Raw genomic sequence first — 10000 nt, forward strand, 5'->3', positions numbered from 1 at the left:
TACATACACCTTAGCTTCGTTGTCTTTCCATTCCACACGCTTGGACTTAGCTTATTTTCGGGGTCGTGCCCTGTAACACCCGGTTTTAAGGAACAAAGCCGGGTGCATCTCATACATGCGCCAAGAAGACAACATATATAATAACAGAGTGTATAGAGATAAATGTCATAAAACATCAGAGTAATTATTACATAGCGGAAGACTTATTACAAAATAAAGGAATAAATGTAAAACAAACTAAGGATCGTCGGCGCCAATGTCGACTGAGAAACGCCACCTAGATCAGATCATACTCCTCGCCTTGTGGCTCCTCCTGAACCACCTGTTCTTCTCCTGTGGGGGGGTGTGAGACAGCAAGAGTGAGCTCACATACGTTCATCGCTCAACAAGTTGTGGGGAATAATGTGGCATGAACTCACCAAAGGTGGGAGTTCATGAAGTGTAAGGCTGATCAATGAAATAAAGGCTGAGCTGAGCATTGCTTTTATAAGTTGGTCAAAATTTTATTAGCAATTACTAAGTGTAAGTAAATACCAAACCTTAATAATAATAAATAAAAGTAATAGTAAATAATCCCAAATGTGATGCAAATGTCAAATTGAATTTAAGTTCCATAATTAATCATGTGAGGGTCCGAGCCGCTCATGACCGTGAGCACGGCTAGTATACCAGTTTTACACTCTGCAGAGGTTGCGCATCTTTACCCACAAGTCATGTTACCCATCTGCCAAGAGATGGCCAATCCCATACACCTCTACCGAGGAGGCGAGGCAGGGTAACACTACGAGGCCTTTACAAAGTTCCACTAGCTTCAGAAATCCCGCTACAGTTTATAGGAAGCTCCAGTGCAGGGTTCTTGCCTGACCGCCATCGCAGCAAAATCAACCCAAGGACCTCCCTACACTGACCACTCCCATACTGCCCTTGCCCCTTTCGGGTAAGGAAGACCTCCACTAGCTTTCCTAGTTAATCAGCCAAGGGCGTCCCATTATACCCTTGTGGTAGCACTGTTTTCCCGGGTGGTCGCTCCATGTTCCCATTAACATAATGATCTTAGCATGAACAGTAATAATAAAAGAGAATAAAAGAGTAATTATGAATAAAGTATCTTCATACCCAAATCCACATAAAGCAATAGCAGGTACTACCCAAACAAATATTTCAGTGGTGAACAAGGTATAAAGATAGCCAAAACTAGGGTAACCTATTGGGTCCCATCAAAATTATCCTATGCAGATCATTATAATTAATAAGAACATGGATGGGAAAAAGTAAGTGATCAAGGGCACAACTTGCCTTCAATGAGCTCCTGCTCAGCTACTTCAACTTGCTGAACCTCAGTTTTCACAGTGGCTTGCTCGTCTATTCGCATCAACACAATACATACATAGTATAGCAAAAAATCAACATCACACCAAACATGTAAATAGAATATACAGTAAAAATCTACACATTAAAATGAAATCATAGGAACTGGAATCACTAAATTTGGAGTTATATATTTTAAGTTATGAATTTCCAAAGATTTTTATGCTTTTAATATAGGGTTAAGTAAGAAATAAATTTTAATGTGTATTTCATGTGAAAACAGTGGTAATATTTGATAGAGAATAATATTACAAAATTATAGGAACTGGAATGGACCAATTTGGAGTTTATATACATTTTCTATGAACTATACAAATTCTATGAATTGTTTTTATATTAAAAACTCATTTTCTAATTCGTTTTCCTGATTTTATAATTCTCTGGACGGGGTCTCATTTTCTGGAAAACGTAGGGGCTATGGTGCAAATGTTTCTAAGACTTCGTGGACTGTTTCTGTGTACCGCGGGTTAATTTCTAAGAAATCCAGGGGCTCTTAAGAAAACATGGCAGGGCCGAAGAGGTATCGAGGGTTTTCAGCCGCACGATCAAGATTCTAGGGCCCCGATTAGATCTAGCTTTTAATGAATCGTTATGCGCTGAGGATTGTCGATTACGCCTTCTACGGTCAGGATTTTATGAGACGAAAGGGTACGCCAAAACAGATCGTGGCCACCCAAATCTAATCCGACGCTCAGCATCTAATTCGTCAAGATCTAATCCTGGCCGTTCACTGCGATCCGACGGTGCACACACCATCTTCCTTATGGCGCTCCCCAGAACCGCATCAACAATCTGAACAGCGGCGCTCCCAGGTGAGCACACCGTTGAAAACCGATCCCGGTCTGTCCTTCGCCGCTTTCCTCCCTAGAAAATACTATACGGTGGGCAAGCCAAGGCGAATTGATCCCAATAATCCCTACCAAGTCGGCACAAAGAATCGCACCCACACGAGTAAGCGGCATGACGGCGAAGGCGCCTCCCCGATGAGCAATCAGGGCGGCATCAGTGCGCCAAACGAAGCCCGATTCTACGCTAAACGAAGTAGAGAAGGTACAGAAGATAATGAGGGGATTCTTACATGCGATTAATCGACTCCGGACACAGCTCACGGGGAGGCACAGATTCGCTGCGGCGGCTCGCAGCGGAACTCTTCTGTCCTTCGCTTTCACTGCTCACGGCGCAACATTCACGACGATGGCGGCTCCTAGATTTTCCACTTGGGTAGTCGAGGGGGGGGGGGGGGGGAACTCGCCCAGGGCTTGTATTTATCCCGGTTAGAAATTTCTCCAACGCCCCGCACCGCAATCCTTGCGACGTGCGCGATATGCTCGGCGGAAGCTGGTGGAGGGGATCGAGCTGGCCACATGGGCCCATGCGTCATTGGTTTAGCGAGTCCGTTGAGCTGGCGGCCCCACCTGGCGGTGTAGCGCAGCGCGAGCGTGGGATTGGGGAAAGTGGCCGAGGCACTGGCCCAAGTGGCAGCGAGAGCGAAGAGAGGCGCGTGCGCGTGCTCTGAAGACTGGGCAGTGGGCCCCACGCACCAGTGAGACCGGGCGCGGTGGCGTTAGGTACCTGGGCCGCGCGGGGGTGAACGAATAGTGGGCCGAAAACGAAGTTGGGGCCCAGTTAGGGTAGTTCTGTTTTATTCTTTTCTTTTCTATCTCTTTTTCTCCATTTTCAAAATCCAATTTGAATTCAAGTTTAAATTCAAACTTTGTGAATAACTTGTCCTCAATTTGAAATGTATAGTTTAATAATATAAGTGTGAAAGGTATTTATTCTGATTTTTATTTTATTTTATGTAGTATTTTTCTCAGTTCTTCCCTTCTCTTAATTCAAACCCTAATTCTCAATTTAGGATTCAAACTTTCTAGTAATTATTATCTTATTATTATTATCCTTGTTATTTTATTTAATGCACAAACATATAAAACTCCAACGAGATGCACTTTGTTTTATTTAGTATCATTTGTTCTGATTAATCACTCTTAATTATATGTGTGTTCTTTTTATGATGCAAATAAGGCACATAAAATGAGAAGATCTCTCTATATTCTTTATTTAGAATTTTGAGTATTACAAATCCTACCCCCCTTAAAAATAATCTCGTCCTCGAGATTTAAGAAGATCTAGGGAAAAGGTGGGGAAAATCTATACGAAGCTCTTCTTCTCTTTCCCAAGTTACTTCATCTTCACCGTGGTGGCTCCATTGCACTTTGCACATCTTTATAACCTTATTTCTCGTAACTCGAGTCAAAGTATCCAAAATCTTGATGGGGTACTCAGCATAAGTCAGATCCTCTTGAACACTAAGGTCCTCCATTGGTAATTGTTCCTCAGGTACCCTGAGACATTTCTTCAGCTGAGATACATGAAAGACATCATGAACATCCGCAAGATGATCTGGTAACTCTAATTGATATGCAACCTCTCCCACTCGCTTTAGAATTAATAAGGGTCCAATAAAGTGAGGGGACAACTTTCCTTTGACTTTGAATCTTCTCATACCCCGGAGCGGTGACACCTTCAAATAGACATAATCTCCCTCCTTAAACTCAAGTAGTCTTCTCCGGGTGTCAGCATAGCTTTTCTGCCTAGACTGTGCAGTTCTCAAATTCTCCCTTATTTGCTGGACTTGTTCTTCTGCTTCCTGTATAATCTCAGGTCCAAACAACTGCCTTTCACCAGTTTGATCCCAATACAGTGGAGTCCTGCACTTTCTGCCATATAAAGCCTCAAACGGTGACATCTTCAAACTGGCCTGGTAGCTATTATTATATGAGAACTCCGCATACGGTAGACTCTTATCCCAACTACCACCATGCTTAAGGGCACAAGCTCTTAACATATCTTCTAACACTTGGTTAGTTCTCTCTGTCTGCCCATCAGTATGTGGATGGTAAGCCGAACTAAAATTCAATCTCGTATCCAATGATTCGTGCAACTTCTTCCAATACCGAGAGGTAAACTGTGATCCCCGGTCTGACACAATCTTCTTTGGCACACCATGCAGGCAAACAATCCGTGCCATGTACAATTCTGCCAACTTGGCTCCTGAATATGTGGTCTTCACTGGAATAAAGTGGGCTACTTTAGTTAGCCTGTCCACAATCACCCATATAGAATCATATCCAGCAGACATGCGGGGTAATCCAACAATGAAGTCCATGCCAATCTCTTCCCATTTCCACTCAGGTATCTTCAGTGGATGCAGTAGTCCGGCTGGTCTCTGGTGTTCAGCCTTAACTCTTTGACACACATCGCACATAGCTACATGTGCAGCCACATCTCTCTTCAATCCATACCACCAATATTTTTGCTTCAAATCCTGATACATCTTAGTGCTCCCAGGGTGGATAGAATAAACTAGATCATGTGCCTCCTTCAATATGGTTTCTCGAAGACTATCGAATATCAGGAACACAAATCCGATTCTTGAACCATATCGTGCCTTGCTCATCCTCTGTGAACTCTGGGCCTCTACCCTCTGTTATCATATCCTTGATCTCCTGAATTTTAGCATCACCAACCTGACCTTTACAAATTTCTTGCTCCAAGGTAGGTTCCAATTCGATGGTAACTCCTTCAGTATGTGTAACAATTCCCAGGTTGAGCCTCTCAAAATCTTTTGCTAATTCATCAGGCAGCTGGACAACGAAAGCGGAGTGAACATGCTCCTTCCGACTCAAGGCATCTGCAACCAAATTTGCCTTGCCTGGGTGATAGTGAATCTCCAAATCATAATCTTTGATAAGCTCCAACAAACGGTGTTGCCTAAGGTTGAGATCCTTTTGAGTGAATATATACTTCAGACTCTTATGATCCGTATATACTTGGCACTTGGTCCCCATGATATAATGTCTCCAAATCTTAAGCGCATGCACAACGGCTGCCAATTCCAAGTCATGAGTGGGGTAGTTCAATTCATGTTTCCGCAACTGACGAGAAGCATAGGCAATCACATGTCCTTCTTGCATGAGCACACATCCTAAGCCTTGACCACATGCGTCACAATAAATATCAAATCCTTTCTGTAGGTCTGGCATAACCAACACTGGTGGCGACATCAATTTCTTCTTCAATTGATCAAAACTGTCTTGGCACTTCTCGTCCCACTTAAATTCTCTTCCTTTCTCCAAAAGCGAAGTCATAGGTTTGGCAATCTTAGAAAATCCTTCAATAAATCTCCGATAATATCCTACAAGCCGCAAGAAATTCCGAATCTCCGTAACTGTAGTGGGTATGCTCCACACCACTATCACCTTGACTTTAGCAGGATCCACTGATATCCCTCCATTAGAAATAATATGACCAAGAAATGGCACCTTGCCAATCCAAAACTCGCGCTTGCTAAACTTGGCATAGAGTTGATTATCTCTTAGCTTCTGTAGCACCAATCTCAGATGTTCCTCATGATCGCTATCACTCTTGGAATAGATAAGAATATCGTCGATGAATACTACGACGAATCTGTCCAAATACTCCATAAACACCTTGTTCATCAAGTTCATAAAATAAGCTGGTGCATTAGTTAGTCCAAATGACATAACAGTGAACTCATATAATCCATATCGAGTCGAGAATGCTGTCTTGGGAATATCCGATGGTCTAATCCTCATCTGATGGTAACCCGATCGGAGATCAATCTTCGAGAGTACCTTTGCACCTCTCATTTGATCGAATAAATCCTCAATACGGGGTAACAGATACTTGTTCTTCACAGTAACATCATTAAGTGATCTATAATCCACACACATCTGTTGTGATCCATCCTTCTTCTGTACAAACAGAACTGGTGCTCCCCAAGGTGAGGAACTCGAACGTAAGTAACTAGCCTCCTGTAATTCCGTTAACTGCTTCTTTAGTCCCTTAAACTCTTCTACAGACCTCCTGTATGGCCGTTTAGAAATAGGAGTAGTCCTAGGTAAGAGATCAATGACAAACTCAACTTCCTTATCTGGTGGCATCCCTGGTAACTCCTCTAGAAAGACATCTAGAAAATCTCTAACCAACCGGATGTTGTCACCAACAAACTTCTCATCTACTGAGAATGCCGCTAGTCTGATGGTGGTAGTTACTGCAACTTCAACTTCAAATCTTTGTCCTTTGGAACTGGTGAGTTCTACAGTTCCCTTAGCACAGTGTATATACTGCCTTTGTCCTTCTTAACCATGATATACCAAGGATCAAATCTATAGTGCTCTCTTCTAACACTATAGGGGTAGCCCATCTTGATTAGAAACACAGGGTAAGAAAGGAAGAATTGTAGACAAAGCGAGTAATTATAGGGAATGTTACTGCGGGGGATTTATTAGCTAAGTAGATTAGTGTGTCACCCACCTAAGCTAATACATTACCTTACAGTGGTACATGCTAAGATGCCCAACTATAATGTTTCAATCAATCAAAGAAGCAAATCAAGCAGTTATCATCAGAACAATCAACCAACATTTTTTTTAATAGAGAAAATAGTTTCAATTTTTGTCTTAGGTCTCCTATCTCTTAAAAATGTCATAGGGGTAGGGATTCCAAAGCGTGAAATCCATCTTGTCTCAGAGTAGAAAAGGTAAGAATGATCAGAGTAGAACAGTAGAAGGTGAGACAGGATCAAGATAAGTATAGAAAGAATCAAAGTAAGATAAGTATAGAATGAATCAGAATGAGATAAGTAGGTAAGGGTTTTATCCATTTCTATCTAGGTTTCGTCCTACAGTCAACATTTCCTCTGATACCACTTCTGTAACACCCGGTTTTAAGGAACAAAGCCTGGTGCATCTCATACATGCGCCAAGAAGACAACATATATAATAACAGAGTGTATAGAGATAAATGTCACAAAACATCAGAGTAATTATTACATAGCGGAAGACTTATTACAAAATAAAGGAATAAATGTAAAACAAACTAAGGATCGTCGGCGCCAATGTCGACTGAGAAACGCCACCTAGATCAGATCATACTCCTCGCCTTGTGGCTCCTCCTGAACCACCTGTTCTTCTCCTGTGGGGGGGTGTGAGACAGCAAGAGTGAGCTCACATACGGTCATCGCTCAACAAGTTGTGGGGAATAATGTGGCATGAACTCACCAAAGGTGGGAGTTCATGAAGTGTAAGGCTGATCAATGAAATAAAGGCTGAGCTGAGCATTGCTTTTATAAGTTGGTCAAAATTTTATTAGCAATTACTAAGTGTAAGTAAATACCAAACCTTAATAATAATAAATAAAAGTAATAGTAAATAATCCCAAATGCGATGCAAATGTCAAATTGAATTTAAGTTACATAATTAATCATGTGAGGGTCCGAGCCGCTCATGACCGTGAGCACGGCTAGTATACCAGTTTTACACTCTGCAGAGGTTGCGCATCTTTACCCACAAGTCATGTTACCCATCTGCCAAGAGATGGCCAATCCCATACACCTCTACCGAGGAGGCGAGGCAGGGTAACACTACGAGGCCTTTACAAAGTTCCACTAGCTTCAGAAATCCCGCTACAGTTTATAGGAAGCTCCAGTGCAGGGTTCTTGCCTGACCGCCATCGCAGCAAAATCAACCCAAGGACCTCCCTACACAGACCACTCCCCTACTGCCCTTGCCCCTTTCGGGTAAGGAAGACCTCCACTAGCTTTCCTAGTTAATCAGCCAAGGGCGTCCCATTATACCCTTGTGGTAGCACTGTTTTCCCGGGTGGTCGCTCCATGTTCCCATTAACATAATGATCTTAACATGAACAGTAATAATAAAAGAGAATAAAAGAGTAATTATGAATAAAGTATCTTCATACCCAAATCCACATAAAGCAATAGCAGGTACTACCCAAACAAATATTTCAGTGGTGAACAAGGTATAAAGATAGCCAAAACTAGGGTAACCTATTGGGTCCCATCAAAATTATCCTATGCAGATCATTATAATTAATAAGAACATGGCTGGGAAAAAGTAAGTGATCAAGGGCACAACTTGCCTTCAATGAGCTCCTGCTCAGCTACTTCAACTTGCTGAACCTCAGTTTCCACAGTGGCTTGCTCGTCTATTCGCATCAACACAATACATACATAGTATAGCAAAAAATCAACATCACACCAAACATGTAAATAGAATATACAGTAAAAATCTACACATTAAAATGAAATCATAGGAACTGGAATCACTAAATTTGGAGTTATATATTTTAAGTTATGAATTTCCAAAGATTTTTATGCTTTTAATATAAGGTTAAGTAAGAAATAAATTTTAATGTGTATTTCATGTGAAAACAGTGGTAATATTTGATAGAGAATAATATTACAAAATTATAGGAACTGGAATGAACCAATTTGGAGTTTATATACATTTTCTATGAACTATACAAATTCTATGAATTGTTTTTATATTAAAAACTCATTTTCTAATTCGTTTTCCTGATTTTATAATTCTCTGGACGGGGTCTCATTTTCTGGAAAACGTAGGGGCTACGGTGCAAATGTTTCTAAGACTTCGTGGACTGTTTCTGTGTACCGCGGGTTAATTTCTAAGAAATCCAGGGGCTCTTAAGAAAACATGCCAGGGCCGAAGAGGTATCGAGGGTTTTCAGCCGCACGATCAAGATTCTAGGGCCCCGATTAGATCTAGCTTTTAATGAATCGTTATGCGCTGAGGATTGTCGATTACGCCTTCTACGGTCAGGATTTTATGAGACGAAAGGGTACGCCAAAACAGATCGTGGCCACCCAAATCTAATCCGACGCTCAGCATCTAATTCGTCAAGATCTAATCCTGGCCGTTCACTGCGATCCGACGGTGCACACACCATCTTCCTTATGGCGCTCCCCAGAACCGCATCAACCATCTGAACAGCGGTGCTCCCAGGTGAGCACACCGTTGAAAACCGATCCCGGTCTGTCCTTCGCCGCTTTCCTCCCTAGAAAATACTATACGGTGGGCAAGCCAAGGCGAATTGATCCCAATAATCCCTACCAAGTCGGCACAAAGAATCGCACCCACACGAGTAAGCGGCATGACGGCGAAGGCGCCTCCCCGATGAGCAATCAGGGCGGCATCAGTGCGCCAAACGAAGCCCGATTCTGCGCTAAACGAAGTAGAGAAGGTACAGAAGATAATGAGGGGATTCTTACATGCGATTAATCGACTCCGGACACAGCTCACGGGGAGGCACAGATTCGCTGCGGTGGCTCGCAGCGGAACTCTTCTGTCCTTCGCTTTCACTGCTCACGGCGCAACATTCACGACGATGGCGGCTCCTAGATTTTCCACTTGGGTAGTCGAGGGGGGGGGTGGAAACTCGCCCAGGGCTTGTATTTATCCCGGTTAGAAATTTCTCCAACGCCCCGCACCGCAATCCTTGCGACGTGCGCGATATGCTCGGCGGAAGCTGGTGGAGGGGATCGAGCTGGCCACATGGGCCCATGCGTCATTGGTTTAGCGAGTCCGTTGAGCTGGCGGCCCCACCTGGCGGTGTAGCGCAGCGCGAGCGTGGGATTGGGGAAAGTGGCCGAGGCACTGGCCCAAGTGGCAGCGAGAGCGAAGAGAGGCGCGTGCGCGTGCTCTGAAGACTGGGCAGTGGGCCCCACGCACCAGTGAGACCGAGCGCGGTGGCGTTAGGTACCTGGGCCGCGCGGGGGTGAACGAATAGT

Source organism: Zea mays, chromosome 6 (assembly GCF_902167145.1).
Source record: "Zea mays cultivar B73 chromosome 6, Zm-B73-REFERENCE-NAM-5.0, whole genome shotgun sequence".
NCBI classification, from domain to species: Eukaryota; Viridiplantae; Streptophyta; class Magnoliopsida; order Poales; family Poaceae; genus Zea; species Zea mays.